We start from the raw sequence: 13616 nt of genomic DNA, 5'->3' as shown, positions 1-13616 counted from the left end.
AATCACAGCCATCATAAATTAAATTAGTTATGCACAGACAATTTCAAAAGCAAAATTGCAAAAGTCCTTTCAAAAATTTATAGTAAAATATAAATGTTTAATGTAGGAGGAGATGCATTTTAATATGTTTAATTTGATGCTGGCTAGAGCTTCCACAAGTGAGAGTACTTAGGGTCTGTGAAGGCAGAAACAGGTCTGCCTGACACAGATGAGGCCAGGAGGAAAGATTGCACGTAGGTGAGTCAGCAGCCAGAGGCTGGAAGGCAGGCAGAACCGAGGCATAAATGATTCATTGATTTTTAAATTACCACTAGTTGAAAAGCCTTGCTTTTCACACACAGAAGTCCAACTACTGGTATTGCTTTCCACACAGCGCTGCACGAAGAGCTCATTCTTATTTACATATTTCTGTTTTACATTTCTGTGATGTATTTCTAGTTAGGCATTTCGAGTTTGTTTACATATATTTTCCTTCTGGGTAGAATTTGCACCGAGAAAGGTTTGTTACCTGGGGTCACATATACTCTAGAGAAACGGTGAGAGGCCCAGCAAGCAGACACAACTAGCTCTCTTTCGAACATAATGCCCTCCAGACTCTCCTTTCTCACTAAGCCTCACCTCCCATTTCGTATTTCCTCCTTTCCTGGCTAAGTTCTCCATTTTCTGCATGCACAGTTCTCGTCTTTGGCCTTTCTTTCCCACATAATGAATCCCAAAGTCAGGCGTTATCCAGACCCACTTGTCTCCTCCTTCTCCTGGAAGCTAGAGAGATCCAACTGAAACAATATGGAATCAACTTGTCTTTCTAGAATCCAAGGATCTGTTTATGTTGCATTTTTGTTTGTTGGTTGGTTACATTTTTTCTTTATTTTTTTTAAAATTGTATTTGTGTGTGTGTGTGTGTGTGTGTCTGTGTGTGTGTGTGTGTGTCTATGTGTGTGTGTGTGCCTGTGTGACATGAGTGGTGAGCAGAGGACAATTTGCAGGAAGGCCTTCTTTCCTTCCAGCATGTGGGTTCCAGGAATTGAATTTAGGTTGTCAAGCTTGCCAGTAGATGCCTTTACACTTTAAGCCACCTCCTTGGCCCTGACTTTTGTTTTGTTTTTGAGACAGGATCTCTCATTCTACAGGTCAGGCTCTCTTCAAACTCACTATATAGAGCAGGCTGGTCTCAAAATCATAACCCTCCTCCCTCAAATTCACAACAACAACACTTGCTAGGATTACAAATGTGCATCACCACACCTGGCTCTGAATGTATTTTTTCTTCAGTTATATAAGGAAGAACCTTGAATCTTGCACATGCTAGGTCAGTGTTGTACCACTGAGCTTCATCCACAGTCCCTGAATATGTCTTTTCAGGGTTATTGCTTAAGGTTCCTCTTTACAGACTTTATGTTGTAGCCATCATGCCTTTGGAATTGAACATGCGCAGTAGTTTGACTCAACAAGATAGGATGATGGTGCCAGTCTTTGTTTATCCTCTTGAACACTGCTAACTTTCCATCTTGGTTTTGACCTTTATAGAAGGTTAAATTTTAAAAGTGATTTTAAAATACTCAATATCTTTCCAAAGAATATGAGAGATTGTGATGTTGAAATACAGAACATAAAATCAATAAAGGCTTCTGCAATTTGTCAAGATGATACTCATCAAATCCATAAGCTGATCAAAATTCTTAGATTGCATATTAAATTTTCTTGAGTACTTTGAAAAAGCCTAAGGAAAAAACAGAGTTATGGCTACATTCCAAATTGGTACCTCATTTATTGGTAATAAAATCATCCACTTTTGTAAAGTTAAGATCTCTAATTTCATGTACAAACAAAAAAATTTATCAAAGTGAGCAAGTTGGTATTTTTTTAAACCACAGAATTAAATAATTCTAGGTAGATTTTTTTTAGGGGGAGACATTTTATTCATCTATTACTATTATATTTTTATCCTTTAGTAATAGTACATTAGATACTTGAGCCAGGAATTTAACCCAGTGACTGGGGAAGTACCCACAAACCTAAAGTGTATAAGATCATATACCATGCAAAGTCACCACTGAGGGGCATTAGTTATGAGTTATAAACATCAGATGTTTTATTATTAGTTTTTAGTGTTAGTATGCAAAGTAATGGGTTTCATCGTGGCATTTTCACGCCTATGTGTCATCATACTTGGTTCTTAGTTACTCTCTTACCTGGCTCCCCTCCCTTATGTCATCACTAGCTGATTCTCTTCTTTTCCCAGGTCAGTCCTACCTTCTGTTTTGTTATCACAAAACACTATATTTTGAAAGCAGTTTCTGTTTGTGAAGGCTGCAAGGTCAAGTAATATTTAATCAACACTGTGATGAATACAGTAAGATGATCTATGAAGACTGCCTGAGTGCACCTACCCTCACCCTCATGACTTCTTGATGCAGGCAGTATGGTATGAGACTGGTCTCACATCCAATGTAGGTGTCATGGAGGGAGAGAACAATGTATTCTTGGCCTCCATTTTAAGTCTCAGTCCAGGGTTTAAGAAACAGATTTGGGAAGAATTCCGGCTGATAAATACATGTTACATCCCTCACTTCTATTTCTTTCACTCCAACAAGCAAAAGCCAAGGAAGTGATAAGAACATGAATGGGAAGAGAAGAGAAATTAGGAGTGGAGGTCTTGTGGGAATGATGAGATGAAACTGTGTTGGGGAGGAGAGGCCCTGCCCTTAGAGGCCTAGTAGAAAGATGGCTCCCTCAATGGATGGCAGTATGTGGGGATAACTGTACACCTCTGGGAAGGCCTGTGAAAACGACAGCCAGAACCCAAGAAATGGGCTCATCCCCTCCCCTCCAAATGATATTTCAGTCTTATTTTTTATAAACTCTGGAGTTCAAAATCAATATGATTGTCCTGAAGGAAGGAGAATAAATCCTAAATTTGATTGAGTCTAAGTAGGAAATGACTGAAAGAGTCCCCAAATAATGAATCGACTGAGTTTTAAATGGTTAACCTAATCATTGCTCTCAGGAAGAATGGTGCCTCCAGGAAGAAATCATGTCCAGATACAGGCAGTGTGAAGTCCAGAATTTAGTCTCTCTTGCTATGGAAGTATACTCAGGACTAAGTACCCCACACAATAGCACTTTCACTGGCATCTATAAAACATACAGTATTTTCATAGAGATCTGTTAAACGTTCCTTACAGAAAAAGATGAATGACTTAGAATTTTCCTTTGGGGGTTAAACATCAAAACAAATGGCAAAATGCTGTCTCATTTCTTGAGCACATACTCCTTACTTCAATGTCAGTATTAATTTAGCTTTATCTATTCTCCATCTCCTCTGTTATTTTACCCCATGGAACCCTCAATTCTTCAATGCTTACCTTAGGGCCTTCCTCTTTGAAGCTCTTCTCCCGTTACTGCTCAGCTGGAAAGGAATGCTCCCTCTTCTGATCAACAGTGCCTCTTTGTACCTTTTATAGAACTTCTTGGAACTCTTCAAGGTCTGTTTTGTATCATATTGTCGCAGAACGAAGGAGCACATGATGGCCTCTATTCATTCTTATCTCCACTCACCATTTTCTCAGGACTTTATAGTCACACTTTTTTAAAGTAAATGCTTGTAGGATTTCTGTTTATATTTTTCTATGGCTTTTTCCTTCTTTTAATGTTCATAAAATAGACAAGCACAACTAACAATAATTATAAATTAAATGCCCATGTAAATTCTACCTGGTAGAAACAGGACATTGAACACAGTTAGCACTTGGGACAATACCTCTAGAGTAAGCATCTCTCTCTTATCATGCCCCCCGCAACCCAGGATTAAATCTGGGCCAGTTGCTGAGACAGAATTCTCTGAAGTATAGAAATTTCTGTTTATTTTCATTTGTCAAAGTTTGTGCCATACTGTATGTTGAAAAAAATCTGAAGATTGGGCTATGAGAGTAGCTTAATGGTGACAGGCTTCCTTAGCATATTCAGGGCTGCAGACTTGATGCCCAGCATACCAACAATTTTCATATCACCGCTTTACATAAGCCACTGTCTTGATTTTTGTGATAATCTTTTCCTTGTTTTAATTTTTACTTTATAACATATGAATATGTGATACCGTATTCATATGAATATATTTGCCTGTTTGGGATTATACAGTATATACTTTATATTTTGTTAATTCATCTAATATTATGTCATGAAGGTTGATGTATATAGATGTTGTACATTTTCATTGATGTACAGGATATTGTATTGTATAGTGACTATATCACAATTCATTCTCTCTGATGAAAGACATTAAATGGTGTCTTGTGGCTGTCTTTTTCAAGCCAATGCTGTTAAGAATATTCTTGCATAGTTATTTTTTTCTGATGCACATAGATATGATAAATGATTTTTCTAGGGTATATTATCCTAGTGGATTTAGTGGTCAATAAGAAACAAAGATGCATAGATGGTGTATTATGTGCAACATTTTTGTTAGAGATCAATACCTGTGAAAGAGAGAAGAAGAAGAAGGAAAAGAAGAAGAAGAAGAAGAAGAAGAAGAAGAAGAAGAAGAAGAAGAAGAAGAAGAAGAAGAAGAAGAAGAAGAAGAAGAAGAAGAAGGTTTGGGAAGGCGAGATGAAAAGCAATATAAGAATGAAACTTGAACCAATCTTTGGAACAAGTAAAGCCCACTGGTATATTTTCTGTGTGGCTGAAATGATCTTTTTCATCCCTTCCTTCCTTATTCACCTTAGATGTGCAAGACCTTGGCCCAATAATCTCTCTGCAGCTGAGACAGACCCAGGAATCTATTAATTGAAGGCTATCCATTTACTTTGCTTTCCAAATCTGAACAGAATGCACTTCCTTGAAGGAGAATCTAGGTGACAAATCTGTCTCTACCACAATATATGTCTTCGACTCTAGTAACATAATGTAATGCTAGACTGGTTTCTAAAGTAGCTGCTGCCCTGCTCTTCATCCTTTTCGATTATTGTTAGTTTTGAAGGATTTCAGCCATTCTAGTTGCTGTATAGCAGGTCTATATTATATTTTTAGTTTGCCTTTCTCCCAGTGACTGTAGAGGTTAAACACCTTACATGACTTTTGCTTTGTTATGTCTTTGTTCTTCCAGTTGTGCTTGCTTTGCCTTCCTTAAATCCTAAATGGATATTGTTCAGGCAGGGTCTGCAAACCCTGATCAAAGGTCAAAGGCCACTCTTGACTTGATCATTTGTCCTTTGTTTGTTTGTTTAAACAGGATCTTGCTGTGTAGACCAGGTCGTCCTGGAACTTTCAACTCACAATCTTCTACCTCTCAAGTGCTGGGATTACAGTTGTGTGCTGCCACACCTGACTGTTTATCTTTTTTTTTTATTTTTTAAATAATTCCTTCAGGTGATGCTGATTTGCAAGCATGAAGAAACCCACTTATTTGGAGAAGACTTATTTTTTTGTTTTGGCCACCTTCCATGCGTAGTTTAAAAGGATATTTATTTAATGGGCTGCTGCGGAGAAGAATCTAACCGTGTTGACTATTGGAGGAATGTGGGAGTAAATGGAACTTTTGCCTAAAAGAATGCTTGAATTTTGAATCAGAGCTAGAGACCATTCCTGTAGGATTTTGGCAAAGAATCTGGTTGCCTTCCTGCTCTAAGAAGTTTCTTAAGGCTATATTAAAAAGTAACACTAATTTTGTTGGTAGAGAAAATTTCAAGGCACCCTAATGTTAAATCTGTGGCCTGGTTGTTACTGATAACGCTTATGTAGGTATACAATGAAAACGAGCAAGCAGGGCAGAGGAAAATACGAAATGCATATGTAGAGAGAAAAACAACACCAAGAAACTTAATATTCCACTCAAGGCATGTGATTGAAGAGAGACTGTAATTGTTAGTATTAGCACCATTAAGAAGAAGCTTCCTGCTGTATACTGGAACAAAGAGATGGGTGCCCTCAGAGTAACACCTCACCCAGCTAAGCTTCCACTTTGTGAAAAAACTGCCTAAAGAGTTTTTGCTCCTAGAAAGCAACTGAATAAAGAGGCTATTGCTCTTGTGATTCAAAAAGGCCATAGTCCATTCTAAGATGGCAGCCAAACTTGGCAGTGTTTATCTGATGCTAACTTTAGAGGGATGGAGGATGCAAGAGTAGTGGGCTCATGGATTCTTCTTTCTTGGTTTTCAAAGGGCCACTGAGGCCAGACTGTGTGTAGCAGGGTGGTCCCTGTGTTGAGGCTCTGAGACTGCAGGAGACCATTGGGTGAAGCTGTTAAAGTGAAGCCTAGGTTGCAGTAGAGATCCCAAGATTACAGAAATGCTGAGAGTGAAGCCATCTCAAGAGAGAGAGAGAGAGAGAGAGAGAGAGAGAGAGAGAGAGAGAGAGAGAGAGAGAGAGAGATGAGTGCTGGAGCCATCTAAGTCTTTTTGACAATGGATATGAGGCTACAGGATTTGCTGTTTGCCCTGATAGGTTCTGGTATTGTTTTGGTCCAGAATTTCTTCACTATATTCCCAATCTTCTCTTTGGGAATGGTGATACATATTCTGTACCATCATATGTTGTGTGTGGTTTGAATAGAAATGGCCCCCATAGACTTATAGATTTGAATGCTTGGTCACTAGGGAGTGGCACTATTAGGAGGTATGGCCTTGTTGGAGTAGGTGTGGCCTCGTTAGAGGAAGTGTGTCACTGGGGGTGGGCTTGAGGTTTCAAATGCTCAACCCAGGCCCAGTGTCGTTCTCTCTCTTTCTCTTTCTGTTATCTACTGATACAGATGTAGAACTCTCAGTTACTTCTCCAGTACGTCTGCCTGCATGCTTCCATGTTTGCCACAACAATGACAATGGACTAAATCTCTGAACTATAAGCCACCCCAATTAAATGTTTTCCTTTGTAAGAGTTGCCATGGTTATGGTGTCTCTTCACAGCAATAAACAAGTACTAAGACATTTTGGAAGTATGTAATTTGCTTTTGAGGATTTTACAGGGTGTTACAATTAAGAGTTTGCCTTTAGTCTCAGAAGAGATTTTGGACCTTTAAACAATGTTTAGACTGAGAAAGGCTATGGCCACTTTTCAAGTTAGTCTGAGTACATTTTGCATTGTGATATAGCCATAAGTCTATGGGAGCCTAGGAGTGGAATGTGGTGGTTTGAATGAGAAATTTCCCACATAGGCTCAGGTATTTGAACATTTGATTCCCAGTTGGTGGCACTGTTTGGGATGGTTTGGGAGGCATGGCCTTGCTGGAGAAAGTGTGTCACTGTGGGGAGGGGGGAGGCTTTGATATTTTCATTCTCATAGCATTTCCAATTTACTTTCTTTGCTTTGTGCTTGGGTTTAAAGATAAGAGCTCTTAGCTTCCCTTTCCAGCTACCGAGTCTGACACTTGCTGCCATGCCTCCCCACCATGATGGACTCTTATCACTCTAGAACTATAAGCCAAATTAAAAATCTTCCTTCTAAAAGTTACCTTGGTTGTCATATTTTATCCCAACAACAGAAAAAGTAACTGATACATAGTGTAAAGGAGCCCTGAAAATGTTATATGCATAGCTCTTTCTCTTTGCTGCTCCTAGGCTCTGAGTTTGGATTCTGTGTCCCAGAAGCTGTAATTCCCAAGTTTTATATGTTTTTTCAATAATAAAGAGAATGAATCCATCATCTGTGTAGTCATTGTCATTTGAGGATATGAATGTGAATATTCCCTGGGACAAATGGCATGGCCTGGATAATTACTCAAAAGATTCTGTGCAGGGACATGATGTTACAGAGAAATCTATAGCATTTTACTGTATTTATGGGAAATGGTACTAGATCTGAAGTGATCTTCAAACAAGCAAGAATCATGCTGGTAGACGGTTGAAGATATTCACAGTTTCCCACATGTCTAGAAAACGAATGGCCGACATTAAAATGTACCATGACATCTGAAACAAACGGTTGTGGTAACTTGTCATTACAGATAGCAACACGTCAACCAATGAGAACATTCATCCAAAGTAAAGATGTAAATTGAACTCAAACTGTATTTCGATGTGTTATAAGTAGTAGAAACTAGAGATGATGCCTGACTAATTGAATCATGTATTGTTTGTTATGCATGTGACATCTGGTAAAACTGGACACCTAGGATAAGATAGAAAAAGGGAAATGGGAGAAACAGGAGGAGCCAACCTAGAAGTCCAAAGGTATGTGCAGAGGGCGAAGGACCGAATGTAGTGGTTCAGTTAGTTCTTGGACTGAATACTCCTATGCCATTTTCAAAAAGTGAATCATTTCATTATAGTATTTGATATGTAAATTGTACTGTCATACACAAAGTATATTTTTATCAGATGTTTCCTGCTTTCAGGTAGGTGTCAGTCCAAGTTGGGAAGTGTCTTGATTCTCTTTTGCCTAATTTACTGCCTTTCTTTGAAACTTGCCTTTGGAAAAGTGCAATTGCACTAAATTGCTGACCCTTAAAATGATAATAGACTCAATTAACTTGGCAACTGTTTAGGGCTGACTTCCAGCCAGTTTTTTTTATATCCTTGGCTCAATCTGAAGCTTGAAGTGTTACCTTGAGTTTTGTCCTTTGGTTAATTAGCATTCACTGACTGCATTTTACACACTGAGATCATGGAAAACGTTTTTCATTAAGTTTTTAAAAAATATTTTTTCATCCATTTTCATGTTGCAGCTTTATTAACCACTTTAATTTACATATTATCTTATCTGTTTTACAGATGCAAATCTGAGGGCAGAGTTTGAACTCCAAGCTTTTGGACTACAGTGTCAAAGCCAATTACTATTCTGCCAGAAATAATTTTAACCATGCATGATATTATGCATTTAATAATCCCAGTTTGTATAATTTATCATGTTTCATGTTTTAGGGTATTATGGATGGATTGAATGTCAGGATTAGAAAGCACCTGAAGAACTTGTTATAGTTTTTTCTTGGACTATGTTTTACATGATAATTTCTAAAAGTAGAAAAATCTTTATACACATACAGCTTAAAATGGTTACAGTTAAAAGTAATTCCTCATCTAGCTCACATTACTGTAACCAGTAAAATAATTTCTATTGCTTCTGCTACTTTACCCACCATGGTTTCTTTAGGATAAAATGCTGTTGTTCTCATTATGTAACCCAGATTGGCCTTAATCTCTACAACTTTTAGCCTCACACTCCAGTGTGATTATTGGGGTATGCTACCATACTCTTGTTATCCTTTCCAGTTTTTGACTCATTCTACTAGCTCATACTTCTAGCTTTGAGGAATGTTTTGATTTTCATCCTTTATCATTTTCTTTATTCCTTTATACCTAAAGAAGCAACTTCATCAAGGAAAACTGATAAAATATAAAGTTAAAAAACCTAAATATAATAGAAAAAAATGGTCTCCCATAATCCTAGCAATTGCTGCAACTACTGCTAACATTTGGAGCAGGACTTTTCACTATTTACATAAATTCTTTCTTTGCTTTTTTTTCCTCTAAAATAAGAACTTTTATTCTTGACTTTCCTTTATATTAAAGTGAATATTAAGGGCATATTTTTGTGTCAACAAATACCTATTTACATAATCATTCTTTTAAAAATGTTATTTATTTATTTATTTATTTATTCATTCATTCATTTATTTATATTTTATATTTATGAGTGCTTTGCCTGCATATAAGTTTGTGCACCATATGAATGCAGTGCCCATGGAGACCAGAAGGGGGCATCAGATCCCTTAGAACTGTAGTTACAGATGGTTGTGAGTCACCATGTGGATTTTGGGAGTTGAACTGGGTCCTCTGAACAGCAGCTAGTACTCCTAAGTGCTGAACCATTTCTCCAGGCCCCACACACTCATTCTAATGTTTGTTTAGTATTCCATTTATGAATGTGCTTTGCACTTGTTTTCCAATCCCTTTTTGAATACATAAGTTGTTTCCCTTAGGGTTTCTCCTCTCAGCAGTAACTGTCCTAAGAATCATTACTGTTTGGGTAATTTAGAGGAAACACTAGGGAAAAAATCATTTTTTTTAAAAAAAATTATGTGCATTGGTGTTTTGCCTGCATGAGAGTGTTGGGTCCCCTACAACTGGAGTTACAAACAGCTGTGAGCTGCCATATGGGTGCTGGGAATTGAACACAGGTCCTCTGGAAGAACAGCTAGTGCTCTTACCTGCTGAGCCATCTCTCCAGCCCTCAATATAATTTACATTATCAAGGAGGAAGCCCCATGAAGAATAGGGAACTTAATAAAGATGAAATGGGAAAAAATGAGATGTTGAATGAGTTTGGAATTTGAATCTGGCTTATGACACTTGCTAGCTATGGAATCTTAGATGAATTATTTAACCTCCTTAAATTTCCATGATCTCATCTGTAAAACAGATGTGCTGATTTTTATTTGATGGAATTATTAGGAGCATAAGCAGTATCAGATAGTAAAAATGTAGCATACCAAGGCTCAGGGAACATTGGAGAAGAGGAAAAAAAGGATAAAAGAGCCAAAGGATGGGGAGCTGTGCAGCAGAAAGATGTCTTCAGGACATGTCATAGGCATTGCACGGAGGCTGTGGCTACATGCACAAGACCTGCACAAGACTGAGCCCATTAAACTTTTGTCATGGGTGGAAGATGGGTCCACCAGGCCCCTTCTTTTGGGGTGGGAGTGTCATTTTCTTCAGTTAGGTAAGCCACTGGCAAGTCACCCTTGCTTCACTAAATAACCTCCTACGTATGCGTGGGTAAAATTTCTAATTCAACTCAGTGGGTCACACACAAAAGGGAAAGTGAAACGAGCCGTGCTGAGAGGAAGGGTTCCAGTAGGATGAGGGATATAAGACAGGAGAATGGAGGTGAACATGACTCAAATTCATTATATAGATATACCAAACTGTCAAGCAATACAAAATAAATTTACTGTAGAAAAACTTTAAATAGTAAAAAGAATGTTGTACACTACCTTTTACAGTATTAAGTAATTAGGAAGTATCTCTGTTCAATAGGACCATTAGCTTTTCCTTAACATTGTCAGCATCAAGGACATATGGCTTTAAAAATGCCACTACCATGAATTAAAAAAAAAAATAGATGAAAAAGACTGTTGGTTCAAGCAGACTGGTATCATAGTTGCAACCAAGACACTATGACGAGAATTCTGTGTACTAGCTTCTAAAAGTAATGATGTTGTCTGAAGCCACCATGTGGGGCCCATGACAAATTTCAGATACAGGATAAGAGAAGGAACACCAGGCCCTTGAAGTGGCCTTTAGGGACTTAGTTAAACAGTTGAGCAACTGTGTGATCGTGCATTCTGGTAGTTCCTGGACAAGTATCAACTGCACAACTTCTACAATGTTCAAATCTGCCAAAATAGACATTTAGCACAGGAGGTGAGATTCATTTGGAGATTCCTACATTCGCATGGCTTCCATTTTTATAAACATTTGCCTTGTTCTCCAACCCCAATGGAGCAGTGCAATTAACGACCATTTCAGAAGACACGTTCACATTAGGGTGGAGTAGAAGCTGATAGAGCAGAGAATCCTAAGTGAGGGGACTTGAACAAAGTCTACAGGTCATGAATTCTAGGCAGATTCACAAATAGGAGGGTACACGCTCTGTAAACACCAGCTGTTGCCATAAGCCAAAGGCCAATATTTACACGAATCCCGTGGCAAAGTCTATTTACTAAGCATCGACCTTTCCAGGCAAATTTGTATACTTGAATGCACTTTCAGCCACACTGTCTTTAAAAGGAAGGATCACCTTATACATATGTGAGAAATTGCCAAAGTACAAATACATTCTATCTCTCAATCCCAAATCAATTCCCAAGTTCTTCCCTTGGAATGTGGAATGCATATTCACACAGAAAAAAAATGTCCCGATCAAAGTGCCTTTAATGCATGGTGTACCAGAACATTGGATGGTAGCAATAACCAATATGGTACCTTAAAAGCAGGGCCACAGCAAAAGATAGCAAATATTTCTTGGGCCTTTCTACTGTTACTACAAGCTGCAGGCAGCAAAAAGGGGGATTCTATTTTTTTTTCTCAGTTGCAGTTTGAATGAAAAGAGAGAGAGAGAAAAAAGAGAAAAATCCTCTACTTCCTCTGTTTGACAAGTATGTGTGTATATATCCTACTTTCCCCTTTCAGGTCTTCTGTAATTTGTCTACCAAGGGACATTATTGATTGATTGAGGAGATTGTACTGGCAGTGGGAAAGGGAATAAGAATTCACATTCCTTAGTGTATCTGTATATTTTAATAGAAAATTCATATTTTAGCGGTCAGTTAGTCCATTAATTCCCTTCTCCTTTAATGAAATCTGATGCTTCAGGAATACCAGCTGTTTTTATACTGAGACACACCATGTCCATTGGGTAGTGCATGTCTGTACTTCAGTAAGAAACATCAACAGTGGACTTGGATGGAGGGATCCACACATAATGAAGGTAAATGAGAAGATGCTATCATGAGATTCTTCTTCCATTTCTTTGGCACACCCATTCAGTCACTAGCTCACTAGCTTCTTCTCTGCCTCTTTTCCTGTGTTTAAAATCAGACCAAGGAATGGAGCATGGTTGCTTGTGCCTGTAATCCTAGGGATTGAGAGGTTGAGACAGGAGAATTGCTGCAAGGTAAAGGTCAGCTTGAGCTACAGAGCAAGATCCTCCCTCAAAAGAGATAGGTGGGAGACAGGAAGGGTAAGAGGGAAAGAGAGAAAGAGGCACAGAGAAACACACACACACACACACACACACACACACACACACACACACACACAGAGAGAGAGACAGAGACAGAGACAGAGAGAAACACACACACAGTGCGAAGGACAGAGAAACAAGACCTAGTTTAGGGACAGAATCTTACATCCACATCCATTCACACTAAGGCATCGGTGACCAGTAATAGTATTATTTGGGGTCACCCGACTGCTATGGCACTATTTACACAAACCACACTTTATTTTAGATGGGTTGTTTAGGAAGGTATGCTGATGGAAGTTAACCATGTGACAATTAATTTGGAAAACAGTTGCTTCATTTTGGAAACAGTATGCTTTGTGATTGTTTGGTGTACTGTTTCTTACATGTCTTGTTGTCTGTCATCTCTAATGCCTGAACTTTAAAGGGTAGGCTATCAATCTTTCCATTGTTGATAAATAATGAGGGGACACAGAAGCAATAATTAATAGTTGTGTGTATACACATTTGTCCCTTTCACAAAATTCATTCAGCGATCATTGATTAATAACAAGGATATGGACAGATCATAAGCAAAAAAAAAAAAAACAAAACAAAAAACCAAAAGCATAGCTGTTTAATTCAATGACCAATATAAGATAACCTATCGCAACTTGCCCTAGGTTTTGTGGAAGACTTTGGCATTGTCCCCTTTGAATTTTAAAATTCAGGGGTGCAGTCAAAAGAAGGACTCCTGAGTACTGGCCATCTGAGAAAACCAGAGACACATATTTCTAAAACCCGAGTCAGGTTTTGCCTTCTAAGGGAATATTTGTCATCAAGTGACTCAGTTCTTTTTCAGCAGAGTTTCTGAAGGTGAGTGTACACTGTCAATCTAACTCTTCCAGAAGCCTGCAAAAGGGCAATCCCCAGAGGGATTCTGGGCTTTCCAAAGAAAAACT

This window comes from Peromyscus leucopus, chromosome X (assembly GCF_004664715.2).
Source record: "Peromyscus leucopus breed LL Stock chromosome X, UCI_PerLeu_2.1, whole genome shotgun sequence".
Lineage (NCBI taxonomy): Eukaryota > Metazoa > Chordata > Mammalia > Rodentia > Cricetidae > Peromyscus > Peromyscus leucopus.
Note: the sequence above shows the minus strand (reverse complement) of the source record.